Below are 14,280 nucleotides of genomic sequence, written 5' to 3' on the forward strand. Positions count from 1 at the left end.
GTTATATTCTTGTACATAGGAGCAGTATTATAGTAGTTATATTCTTGTATATAGGAGCAGTATTATAGTAGTTATATTCTTGTACATAGGAGCAGTATTATAGTAGTTATATTCTTGTACATAGGAGCACTATTATAGTAGTTATATTCTTGTACATAGGAGCAGTATTATAGTAGTTATATTCTTGTACATAGGAGCAGTATTATAGTAGTTATATTCTTGTACATAGGAACAGTATTATAGTAGTTATATTCTTGTACATAGGAGGCAGTATTATAGTAGTTATATTCTTGTACATAGGAGCAGTATTATAGTAGTTATATTCTTGTACATAAGAGCAGTATTATAGTAGTTATATTCTTGTACATAGGAGCAGTATTCTAGTAGATATATTCTTGTACATAGGAGGCAGTATTATATTAGTTATATTCTTGTACATAGGAGCAGTATTATAGTAGTTATATTCTTGTACATAGGAGCAGTATTATAGCAGTTATATTCTTGTACATAGGAGCAGTATTATAGTAGTTATATTCTTGTACATAGGAGGCAGTGTTATAGTAGTTATATTCTTGTACATAGGAGGCAGTATTATAGTAGTTATATTCTTGTACATAGGAGGCAGTATTATAGTAGTTATATTCTTGTACATAGGAGCAGTATTATAGTAGTTATATTCCTGTACATAGGAGCAGTATTATAGTAGTTATATTCCTGTACATAGGAGCAGTATTATAGTAGTTATATTCTTGTACATAGGAGCACTATTATAGTAATATTCTTGTACATAGGAGCACTATTATAGTAGTTATATATTATATAGCATTTTTCAAGTTTGACCGACAATTGATTCTCTCTGAGGATACCAAGCACTTGTTTAAGATGGGAGACATGGGATCTCCAATCCGGACAGAAAATCAAGATATCGTCAAGGTAAACAATAACAAATCTACCAATAAGCTCCCTGAGAATATCATTCATGAATTTTTGGAAAACTGCTGGGGCATTGCTAAGGCCGAAAGGCATGACTAAATACTCAAAGTGCCCCTCTGGGGTGTTAAAGGCAGTTTTTCATTCATCTCCCTCTTTAATGCGTATAAGATTATAAGCCCCTTTCAAGTCAAGCTTGGAAAACCAGGAAGCCCCCAAAATCTGGTTGAACAAGTCAGGTATCAACGGGATAGAATACTGATTCCTAATGGTGATCTTGTTCAATTTTCTAGAATCGATACAGGGCCTGAGACCACCATCTTTCTTTTTGACAAAAAAGAACCCTGCACCCATGGGGGAGGTGGAAGGCCTAATATATCCTTTTTTTAAACTCTCCTTCAAATATTCCTTCATGGTGTTGCGTTCGGGGCCAGAAAGGTTGTGAATACCCAGCCTCTAATTCAATGGTGCAGTCATAGGGTCTATGAGGAGGGAGAGTCTCCAATTCGGATGAGGAGAAACATCTCGGAACTCTTCTAAATAAGGAGGAATTGACATTATATCAGAAGAAACCCCTGCCTGGACAAGGGTTAGACAGGAGCTACAATTGGGACCCCACCTTTCTAACTCTCCCGTGGTCCAGTTAATGACCGGGTTGTGGAGCTGCAACCAGGGCATTCCTAACACCATCTCCACAGGCAAATTCTCGAGAACAAAGAACTAACCCCGTTCTGAATGACATACCCCGACAGACAAGGTTAATTCAGGAGTGCATAATTTGACGGTTCCTCCCAACAAGGGAGTGTTGTCAATGGCCACAATACGGATGGGAGTGGGCAGATTCAGGACCGGAATTCCCACCTGACCCGTGAACCTGAGATCAATAAAACTAAAGGCAGAACCGGAATCAATAAAAGCTCTACCTGATCCCCTGACAGTACCAAAGGTAACAGAAATAGGTAATAACAACTTCTTTCTTACCACCTTCGGGAGTACCTTGCTTTTGGATCCCTCAAACTTGGGTGGTCTTCCTGAGGGAGGGATCTTTGGACATTGATTAACCCAATGTTCCGAGTCGCCACAGTAGAAACAGGCACCCTGTAATCGGCGTTGTTCTCTTCGAGTCATACCCAGCTGCATAGGCTCGTCCAAGTGAGACTCCTGGCTAGGTCCCACGGGTGCGGGTTCAGGTCTGGAGGGTCCCTGGGGAAAGAAAAGATGTTCCCGCTGTCTCTCGCTGACACGTCTGTCCAATCTAATGGCTAGGGTCATAGTCTCCTCTAAGGTTTCTGGACAGGGGTAACCCACAAGCATATCCTTGAGATTCTCTGCGAGGCCTGACCAGAACTGACTTTTGAGCGCCGGTTTGTTCCACCCAGAGGGTACGCACCACTTACGGAACTGGGTACAGTAGTCCTCAACTGGTCTGTCACCCTGAGTGAGGGACTTGAGATGGGACTCGGCTACAGAAGCTTTATCGGGTTCGTCGTACAGAACCCCCAGCGTCTGGAAAAATGCCTTGACGGATCGAAGACAAGGAGAGTCCGGGGGCAAGGCGAACGCCCACTCCTGAGGGTCGCCTTGGAGGAGGGAAATAACTATCCCCACCCTCTGCGGGTCGGAACCCGATGAGTGGGGACGCAAGCGAAAGTACAACTTGCAGCTCTCCTTAAAGGCCAAAAAACACTTGCGATCACCAGAAAAACGGTCAGGCAATTTCACATGAGGCTCAACCTGCGGCGCAGTCGGGGCAGCAAGTGGGAAGACTGTGCCAGACTCTGCACGTGGTCAGTAAGGCCTTGCAGAGGGTCCATAGTAAATGTAAAGGCCTGTGATTTTGTCACGCCGCCCCAGAAGGAGAGAGGGAGAGCGTGCACCCACTAGTCTGCCACCCACTCCCCTGTCCCTGCCTACTTGCACTTACCCATCCTAGGTGACGGAGCGCAACTGGGCGGCGATCCCTAACTTCAGTAAGTGCGGGAGGGACAGAGAAAAGCCGAGACAGGCAATGGGCGGCGTGCGGTGACAAGAGCGTACAGCAGTCGAGAAGGGTCAACAAACTAGCAAAGGTCACAACAAAAGGTCACGTCAAACTACGAGGGAGATGCAAAGACAATACCAATAACAAGCCTGAGGTCAAACCTGGAGGTCGCGTCAGAGTACAAGGGAGAAGCAGGAGCGTGGTCAAATAACTAGCCGTCGGTCAAATTCAAGAGCAATGGAGCAGAGTATCAAGAGCCTATATAAACAATATCACAGGCAACCTGTGGCCAGCAGGTTGCCTGCTTATACACTGAGGGGCTAAGGTCATGTGACATGGCCAGCGCCACATGACCTGTCCCAGGACTGATAGCTGAGTGCCGAGTGTCCAGCTCGGCGCTCAGCGCACACAGGTATCCTGGCAACAGAGGACGCTGGCCGCACATAGAAGAAGCGTGCGGCTGGGCACGCCCTGCCCTCGGTTGCCATGGCAGCGGAGACGCCGAGCGGCTCCCCGCTCTGCGCGGAGGGCACCTCCTGCAGCTGCCGGAGAGGAACAGGACGCAGGCGGCGCAAGGGGAAGGACGCGCGTCGCCGGCGTCCTGTGACATCATTGCTGAAAAACCTCATAGAAGTTTCTCTTGTATCATACAAGAGAAACTTCCATGAGGTTTTTAATACAAGAGGAACTTATTTTTTGTGGGACGATCTGTCGTTTTTGACAATATCATTTTGGGGTGTGTATGACTTGATCACTTTGTATTCAATTTTCTTCAGAGATAAAATGATGAAAAAAACACGAATTGTCCTTTTTTAAAAAAAATTCTGTTACGCCATTTACCATATGGGCTAACTTTTTAAATTATTTTAATAGTATCAGCATTTTCGCATGTGGCGATGCTCATAATGCAATTTTTTTTTTGTTTTATTTTTATTTTGGGGAATTTGTAATATTTTCAAAACTTTTTTTTTTATTACTTTTTGTTGAGTCCCCCAAGTGGACCACAACTTACAATCGTCAGATGTAAATTTCTACATTAGTCTGTATAGAAATCACTATCTCACAGTTCAGTGCTGCCATCTAGTGGCCTAAATTCGGATATTCCGACAATGAGCCTGGAAGCCTAGTACAGGCTGTGGCTTATTTATAGAACAGGGTGCTTTCCCTGATCTCCGCTGGAGGAAAGCGCGCCCGAAGAGGAATATCTTAGCACTCTTAGATGCCGTGAGTGAGGGGAACTCATTGCTACAGGGGAAAGGACAGGGAGCGTATTCTGGGGCCATGAGGGTGCAGATCTGTGTGAGGAGCTTTATGGGGTGTAAATCTGTGAGGGAGCGCCGGAATCAACAGAATGTAACTGTGTTGTTAGTACATTATTATAAGATTTGGGGCCCCACTTTTGATTTTGCCCAGGGCCACATTTTGTCTAAAACTGGCCCTGGGTACAGCAATAATTTTAATAAGTGCTGGATATTTATTTATATTCATATGTCCCCTTACAACCTAGTACACCTTGGTATTTGCCCTAGTGTGTCCATACTAAGGCTACTTTCACACTTGCGTTTTTGCTGGATTCAGCAAAAACGCTTCCGTTACTGATAACGGATCCGGTTTTATTATCTTTAACATAGCCAATGAACTCTATTTAAGTCAATGGGGGACGGAACCGTTTTCTATTGTGTCAGATTGTGTCAGTGAAAACGGATCCGTCGCCATTGACTTGCATTGCTTCGCATCCCAGGACGGAAAGCAAACTGCAGCATGCTGCTCTCCGGCATGAGAACGGAACGGAATGCATTTTGGAGCGCTCCGTTCTGTTCAGTTACGTTTTGTCCCCATTGACAATGAATGGGGACAAAACAGAAGCGTTTTTTTTTCCGGTATTGAGCCCCTATGACGGATCTCAATACCGGAAAATATTAACGCTAGTGTGAAAGTAGCCTAAGCTGAGAGCGGAGTTGTTCGGTATGTTTCATGTGGCCCTTCATTTACATCCTCTGCTCACAGCTATTGCAAAATGACGCGTGGAGAGATTTCTCCTGAGCCTCGTTTATCTATTAACTTCAGCACTGATTTAATAGACAAGGTCAGAATGAGTTATCCCACGTCTATATGGAGGATTCCTGGGGCACCTGGAGGAGTCAGTGCAAGCAGAATGTAACAACCAGTAATGGGAGGAATAAGACCAAATGTTCATTCCCTTAGGCCTCTTTCAGACGGGCGTTGCGGGAAAATGTGCGGGTGCGTTGCGGGAACACGCACGATTTTTCCGCGCGAGTGCAAAACATTGTAATGCGTTTTGCACTCGCGTGAGAAAAATCGTGCGTGTTTGGTACCCAAACCCGAACTTCTTCACAGAAGTTCGGGCTTGGGATCGGTGTTCTGTAGATTGTATTATTTTCCCTTATAACATGGTTATAAGGGAAAATAATAGCATTCTGAATACAGAATGCATAGTACAATAGCGCTGGAGGGGTTAAAAAATAATAATAATAATAATAATATATATATATAACTCACCTTAATCCACTTGATCGCGAAGCCCGGCATCTCTTCTGTCTTCATCTTAGCTGTGCAGCAACAGGACCTGTGGTGACGTCACTCCGGTCATCACATGATCCATCACCATGGTAAAAGATCATGTGATGACCGGAGTGACGTCACCACAGGTCCTGTTGCTGCACAGCTAAGAAGAAGACAGAAGGAGATGCCGGGCTTCGCGATCAAGTGGATTAAGGTGAGTTAAATTATTATTATTATTTTTTTAACCCCTCCAGCCCTATTTGTACTATGCATTCTGTATTCAGAATGCTATTATTTTCCCTTATAACCATGTTATAAGGGAAAATAATAATGATCGGGTCCCCATCCCAATCGTCACATAGCAACCGTGCGTGAAAATCGCATCGCATCCGCACTTGCTTGCTGATGCTTGCGATTTTCACGCAACCCCATTCACTTCTATGGGGCCTGCGTTGCGTGAAAAACGCAGAATATAGAGCATGCTGCAATTTTCACGCAACGCACAAGTGATGCGTGAAAATCACAGCTCATGTGAACAGCCCCATAGAAATGAATGGGTCCGTATTCAGTGCAGGTGCAATGCGTTCAACTCACACATCGCATCCGCACGGAATACTCGCCCGTGTGAAAGGGGCCTTACTGTTCCAATTCTGCATTGGAGCAGATGGATGCCACCGTCTTTGTGATGCTGGCTACAGTTTGTGGTGCACAAAGCGACAATCGTGCATCAATTTCTTATCAATAAAACCGGACATTTAGCAAAACTGCAAAGGAAAAGTGAAGCATTTGCTGCTTTTATTTTTTTGCAGAGCGATGTTGATATGAAAAGGGCAAGGGATGGTCATAGCGCTGAAACTAGAGCTGTAAGGATCATGCACAACTGTGGCATCTAGGCAGGATCACAAGGACAATTCTGCTGGCCGGGCAGTGTGCGGTACGTAGGACATAAGAGAGAACACAAGCAAGCGGTTAGACCTCGGTGGGACCATACGTTGGTTTGGCAGTATTGTATGTATTCGTTATTTAGCTTTCATCTCGGCGATTGTGGCCTCGTCTCTATCTCCAGGCTGCCCCTCAGCCTCTACATCTCCACTGTGCAGAGAACAAACAGCAAGTGCCATTATTATATCCAAAGCGCTGAGCTCTGCTGCATCGATCCATCTCGTTCTGAAAGACTAAGCGTCTCCACTAATCACTTCTGTATTATCCACACATGATCACAGCGCCAGCCTGCAGCCTGAGGGCACATGTCTCCATCTATCTGCAAGATAAGCACTGCTCTATTGTGCTTTTCATCCCATATGACAAATGGGACTTTTGGTTTGGCTTGTGATCGAGTATTCATTTGCTGAGGATTTGCAACTTCTGCAGAAGAGTTTTTCCCTCCCAGATAAAAAAAAATAGGAAAAGTGAGTTCTCTAGACAGTCACTCATGAGCTAATAGTAAGTGGTTGCCGAGAACCAGCATCATAGTCATTGCAGCCCAGGCCTTGAAAAGAGTCAAATCTACCTGAGAAGAGTCCTGGTTATTCCTAATCTCCTGCTTTCCCCGACCATCTGCTGATGATTGGCAGTTCTCTACTAGACAGAAAGAGAGAAAACTAGGTAGAAGACCGTCAGTCATCAGCAGGTGGGCAGGAGAGCAGGACTTCATGAATAACCAGGACTCTTCTCAGGTGGCCGTGACTCTTTTCCATGCCCAGTCTGCAATGATTGTGATGCTGGTTCTCGGCAACCACTTACTTTTAACTTATAAATACTTTTAACCTGTCTCTACTTTATTCTGCCGTTAGTATGGGCAGCACAAAGTTGATGACAGGTTCCCTATAAGATGAGAGCAGATCCCACAGGTGGGACCGAAACCTTCTGGACATTTATGGCATGTCCTATCAATATGCCATAAATGTCCACATGGGACAACCCCTTTAAGAACATTTTATTGTATTTTACTCAATATGGGCTAAAAAAAATTTTTTCAATTGGTCTTTAAAAATTTGCAGCCGTGTCAGAGATACAGGGGTTAAACAAATCAGTCTGTTAGCAGAGTATCACTCCTCTATGATCTCCTGACTTCATAAACAGTCATTTTAAGGGCCCTTTACACGAGCCGACAATTTAACAGGTCATCTCTACTAGTAACGCTGGTAAGCGATCAGGGGCGGACTAGGAACTTAAAGTGGCCCCGGGTAAAAATACTAAAAGTGGCCCCGTTTTGTAGTTGGTTCCAAATTGATGGAAGACAGGGCCAGCAATACCATATTGTGGCACATTATACCACCCCAACAGCGCCAAATACCACAGTCCATCACAAAATACTGCCGCCAGCAGCACAAAATACATTCCCAAAAACTTCCACTGGCCGGCCATGAGGAGGGCCCAGGTGGCCCCCTAGGGCATCGGCCCACCGGGAAGTTTCCCTGTAAGGTCTTTGGCCAATCCGCCCTTGTTAGCGATGATCTGGCAGTGTAAATGCACTGCCGATTACCCGTTAAACAAGCAGAACACTCGTTCATCGGGTAATTGTATCTTTTGTGCAGCACAAAAGATCGTCGTTCCTGGTGGTGCTGTGTAAACACAATCTCCTGCCAGGAAACCGCGAGACATTATGGGGAGGAGTGATGGCATTAGCAAGTAGGAGATCGCTGCATGTAAATGCACCAGTCTCCTCTGCTAGTGATCAGTAGATTGTCAGGAAGGATCTGCTAGATCGTCGTCCCGTGTAAAGGGACCTTAAGCCATATTCTTAGCCGTATGATAAGAGTTTAGCTACACTGAATGTTTATGAGGTCAGGAGATCAGGGATAACATGATCCATCAGCTGACGGGAATGAGTAGTGATACTGTGCAAACAGACAGATTTTTTCTTTAACCCCTGTAGCTAAAAAATGACTGAACATTTGACCAAAAGACCAATTGAAAAAATATATTTTTAGCCCAAAATTAGTAAAATGCAATCGTAAAAAAAATATTGCCATAGCTGTAAGTCTGTGTTGCCTGCAGGAGTCATTAGTGTAAGGCTCTTTTCAGACTGTTCCCGCCCCATCTGATAAACTGACCCATACACCACCCACGAATAAAACCATTGCTATACTTTTTTTTTACTGTATGCCTGGCCATTGAATAATGCAGTTTGTTGCAAAACTATATGTGGGTAAAAAGGGGCCAAGCCGAGGCCAAAAGATTACTCTTCTCCCGTCTGTCGGTGTAATGTAGGCCCATTTAATGGACGCCTGTAAGATTTCCCATCTCGCATGGTAACAAAAGATGCAGTGTAAAAATTGCCTTATGCATGATACCATTTGGTCCTCTATGGCAAAAGCCACTCTTAACTTGGAGGTTAACATAAGCGGGTCCAAATTGGTATGACCCCCTGTTCTACATGGCTAAATGGTCTTTGTCCTTCACATACCCTAGTTGGGTTTTCTAGTGAGTACAGGGAAGTTCTTAATTTTGGGAAAGAGCAACAAAGTGTCTTTCACTCTGTAGGACCCGACACACCTATGCATTACATGGCCAACATGCTGATTTCAATGGGACTATGTAATGCCACATTTCTCCAGAGGTGGCACTGCAGGGAAACAGAATACTTGTTCCCCCGCTGATTAAAGCTGATCGCTGGGGATCTAAGCAGAAATCTTAGATCTCAGTCATCTTATTTTTGTGAGAGTACTTTAACAGAAATGGGATTGTCCAAAGTGGAGAACCCCTTTAAGCTGACGACACACATTTTTTGGGTGGAATCTGAAAACATTTACAGATGGTATAAAGCAATTTCTTTAATTACCATGACAACTAACAGCCAGATATCTTGGTCCAGGCAGCCGAGCAGATGAAGGAATTGGCCACACTTTAGGCAGGATCACAGCTGTCTCAGCGCTGCATTTCCTGAGGGGTGTGAGAGATAAGCACAGGCTGTTCCTCGTCTTTTTTCGCTCTACCCAAGCAAGGTTTGCTGTGTGCCAGCCTGGAACACACTGATTCTTTAACTCTCTGTGATAGTGGTAACTAGTGATGAGCGAAGCGAGCTTCGCATGCTACATCCGAAGTCGATTTGCTCAAAACTTCGTATTAATGCTGTACTTCATCGCCGTACTTCATTAAAATGTACGGCCTCCTATGAGGCGAAGTTAGTTCTTCGTGAACACTAGTACTTCGGAACCAAAACTGAGTTCAGGTCCAAGTTTTAAAGTGGTTTTCCACTTTATGAATCAAATACCGAAGTTATTTAAGAAAGTCTTGTGCGACGGATCTCCGTACAGTATTATTCTGAAGTTTTGAGTGAAGCGACTTTGGATGTAGCATCGGAAGCTCGCTTCGCTCATCACTAGTAGTAGTGGATGATGAGTCGATAGGGGTTCAGATGGCAATGAGATGGCGACTTTCCTAGGCGGACTAGCACAATGCAGAAGAGAAGTAGAAAGAGTTAAAATTGTTAGCATGAATGTTAATATTTTGATATGCAATCTACTTTAAACTGGAAGCAGTACTATCTGTACTTACATCATCTACAGGGAGAGACAGGGAGGCAGTAATATCTGTACCTACATAATTTACAGAGAGAGAGAGGGAGGCAGTACTATCTGTACTACATAATTTACAGGGAGAGACAGAGAGGCAGTACTATCTAACTACATAATTTACAGAGGGAGGCAGTACTATCTGTACCTACATCATTTACATGGAGAGAAAGGGAGACAGTACTATCTCTACCTACATCATTTACAGGGAGAGACAGGGAGGCAGTACTGTCTGTACCTACATCATTTACAGAAACAGGGAGGCAGTGCTATCTGAACCTACATCATTTACAGAGAGAGACAGGAAGGCAGTACTATCTGTTACTACATCATTTACAGAGAGAGGGAGGCAGTACTATCTGTATCTACATCATTTACATGGAGAGAAAGGGAGGCAGTACTAACTGTACCTACATCATTTACATGGAGAGACAGGGAGGTAGTGCTATCTGTACCTACATAATTTACAGAGAGAGACAGGGAGGCAGTACTATCTATACCTACATAATTTACAGAGAGAAACATGAAGGTAGTACTATCTAACTACATTATTTACAGAGAGAGGGAGGCAGTACTATCTGTACCTACATCCAGGGGTGGGATTCAAATTTTTAACAACAGGTTCCCTACTCAACGACATGCATGCGGCGTCACGACACAAGTTTAGATGTACATACACAATATATATGCAACACACATAAAGACACCATATAAATGGTACACATACATAAATACACCATATATACACTACACACACATACCACCCAACTTTCAAAAAGCCAAAGGAGCTAAACTATCAGAGGCGTGCAAAGCTCGTCGGAACAAGTTTTTTAAAGCACTGGACCACACCTCTAACTCCACATAATGTCGATCTGCCTAGTCTCCATTGTGCCCCCAAACAGTAGTTATGCCAGTTCTAGGATGGTTGGGAGGTATGCATATCTAAACAGACTGTATAGACAATACACTCACATAATCACATATAGGGTGCACTTACAGTAGATTTACCTACTCCATATACATTTCCTACACATTTGTACCTAGCACTAAAGACATATTTGCATGCACATTATATTCAGTGCTATCCAGAATACAGCGCCCCATACCTCTTACATCCAGTGACGTCTCCTCTGATGTAGATGTTCTCTTTCCTCATCTTCTTCTTTCAGACCAGACCACCATGGTAATTTTTCACCCATCTCTCGTCTCTGCAGTTTGACAAAAAGACATCTTAGGCTCCTACTTTTCCATCCTCCTACCTTCTGAACAGCTCATCCTGCCACATTTAATACTGTGCCCGCTGTACTCCCCAATACTATACTACAGAATCTGTACACCTGAAAATGCCAGTACCACACAGATAGTGCCCCCAGTACTATGCCCGCTGTGCTACCAACACTAAACAGCAGAAACAGATAAACCCCCTGATAACACTAGTACCACACAGATAGCGCCCTTCAATAATTATTGGCAGACACTGCCCTGCAAATAACTGCGCCCATCTAATAGTGCCCCTGACACTAAAAGTGTAAAACATTATGTCCCCCTGTTACTACTGGCTGACTATGGGTTACTATTATGGGTACTATCTGAGCATTATTACTTCTGGGGCACAGTGGGGACATTATTACTACTAAGTGCACTCTGACAGAGAATTATTACTATTGGTGAAACTTTGGAGCAGTATTACTGTGGGGGGCAAACTGGCCACTTAAAATGAGCACCACTACAAAGAATGCCCCTTAATAATGTGCACTAGTTCAAAAATGCTCTAGTTCTGTGTGCCAGTACAAAAAATTCCCCCTCTTAGTGCCCCCTGTTGAGCTAATATCCCTATAGTGCCCCCACAATGTGTGCAAGTATAAAATTCCCCTATATAATGCTCACAAAGTTCTCCTCTCCCCTTACCCATAGTGTCCCCCATAATGTGCCTGTATAAAATGCCCCTATATAGAGCCCCAAGTAGATGCCACCATAGTGCTCCTTCCCTTTCCCCATAGTGCCCCCATAATGTGCCTATATAATATGTCCCTATAATGTTCTCCCCCTTCCAACCCCATAGTGCTTCCATAATGTTCCATTATAAGATTCCCCCATAGTGTCCCCAATGATGTGCCAGTATAAATACCCCCAGTAGATGCCCCTATAGTGTCATGCGCCAGTAATGCCCTCATAGTGTCCCCATCATGTGCCAGTAATGCCCCCATATTGTTGCCCATCATGTGCCAGTAATACCCCCATAGTGTACCCCATCATGTGCCAGTAATTCCCTCAGTTGATGCCCTCATAGCACGGCACATAAAAGAAAAACAGAAAAAACACTAATACTTACCTCCTGTGAGTCCCGCACAGTGCAAATCTCTGCTCAGGCAGATGCGATGATGTCATCGCTCCACCTGCACCAGCCTCTGATAGGCTGCAAGCACTAGGCTTGCAGCCTATCAGAGGAGCAGGAAAGGGAGACGCCTCTCCCTTGCTCTGCTGCTGCTGCCGAGCTCTGGATCGGGATTCAGCCAACAACACGGTTCTGCGATCCGGCTGTAATTTTATCAATCGTATCTGGAGAACCGGAGGGAACCGGCTGAATCCTATGCCTGCCTACATCATTTACAGAGAGAGGGAGGCAGTACTATCTGTACCGACATCATTTACATGGAGAAAAAGGGAGGCAGTACTATCTGTACCTACATCATTTACAGAGAGAGGGAGGCAGTACTATCTGTACCGACATCATTTACAGAGAGAGGGAGGCAGTACTATCTGTACCGACATCATTTACAGAGAGAGGGAGGCAGTACTATCTGTACAGACATCATTTACAGAGAGAGGGAGGCAGTACTATCTGTACCGACATCATTTACATAGAGAAAAAGGGAGGCAGTACTATGTGTACCTGCATCATTTACAGGGAGAGACAGGGAGGCAGTACTATCTGTACCTACATCATTTACAGAGAGAGGTAGGCAGTACTATCTGTACCGACATCATTTACATGGAAAAAAAGGGAGGCAGTACTATCTGTACCTACATCATTTACAGGGAGAGACAGGGAGGCAGTGCTATCTGTACCTACATCATTTACAGGGAGAGACAGGGAGGCAGTACTATCTGTACCTACATCATTTACAGGGAGAGACAGGGAGGCAGTACTATCTGTACCTACATCATTTACAGGGAGAGACAGGGAGGCAGTACTATCTGAACCTACATCATTTACAGAGAGAGGGAGGCAGTACTATCTGTACCTACATCATTTACAGGGAGAGACAGGGAGGCAGTACTATCTGTACCTACATCATTTACAGGGAGAGACAGGGAGGCAGTGCTATCTGTACATACATCATTTACAGAGAGAAGGGAGGCAGTACTATCTGTACCTACATCATTTACAGGGAGAGACAGGGAGGCAGTGCTATCTGTACCTACATCATTTACAGGGAGAGACAGGGAGGCAGTACTATCTGTACCTACATCATTTACAGGGAGAGACAGGAAGGCAGTGCTATCTGTACCTACATCATTTACAGGGAGAGACAGGGAGGCAGTACTATCTGTACCTACATCATTTACAGGGAGAGACAAGGAGGCAGTACTATCTGTACCTACATCATTTACAGGGAGAGACAGGGAGGCAGTACTATCTGTACCTATATCATTTACAGGGAGAGACAGGGAGGCAGTACTATCTGTACCTACATCATTTACAGGGAGAGAAAGGGAGGCAGTACTATCTGTACCTATATCATTTACAGGGAGAGACAGGGAGGCAGTACTATCTGTATCTACATCATTTACGGGAAGATATAGGGAAGCAGTACTATTTGTATCTACATAATTTACAGAGAGAGACAGGGAGGCAGTACTATCTGTACCTACATCATTTACAGGGAGAGAAAGGGAGGCAGTACTATCTGAACCTACATCATTTACAGAGAGAGGGAGGCAGTACTATCTGTACCTACATCATTTACAGAGAGATGGAGGCAGTACTATCTGTAGCAAAATCATTCTGCAAACACAGGCATATAGCTCTCCTCCTAACAAGGTGATGGCTGCATTACTCAGAGACAGTGGTCATCTCTCATATGTTCATATATTTGTTAGGAAAATAATGATACAAAGAGGGCAGCACTATTCAGTTATATGAAAAAGGAGTAAATTATATCAGGAAAATATGCTGGAGTTTTCTTTACTAATGGAAACATTATAATGGGTGACATGTTAAATATTAAAGGAAGAATCCAGAGAAAGGTATGCCCTGTGTCATGCCTTGTGTGGGGCCTGAGGGGGTGGAGCCTGACACAGAGATGAAAAAAAAAACTGAAGAAC

The 14,280-nt window shown here is 44.2% G+C and overlaps 1 protein-coding gene across 2 annotated transcripts in view; it reads left to right on the forward strand.

Annotated features, from left to right (window-relative positions):
- The window catches only part of KLHDC8B (kelch domain containing 8B), an 86,543-nt gene that overhangs the window by 60,020 nt on the left and 12,243 nt on the right, over positions 1 to 14,280 (forward strand). The window lies entirely within an intron of this gene.

Source organism: Bufo bufo, chromosome 9 (assembly GCF_905171765.1).
Source record: "Bufo bufo chromosome 9, aBufBuf1.1, whole genome shotgun sequence".
Lineage (NCBI taxonomy): Eukaryota > Metazoa > Chordata > Amphibia > Anura > Bufonidae > Bufo > Bufo bufo.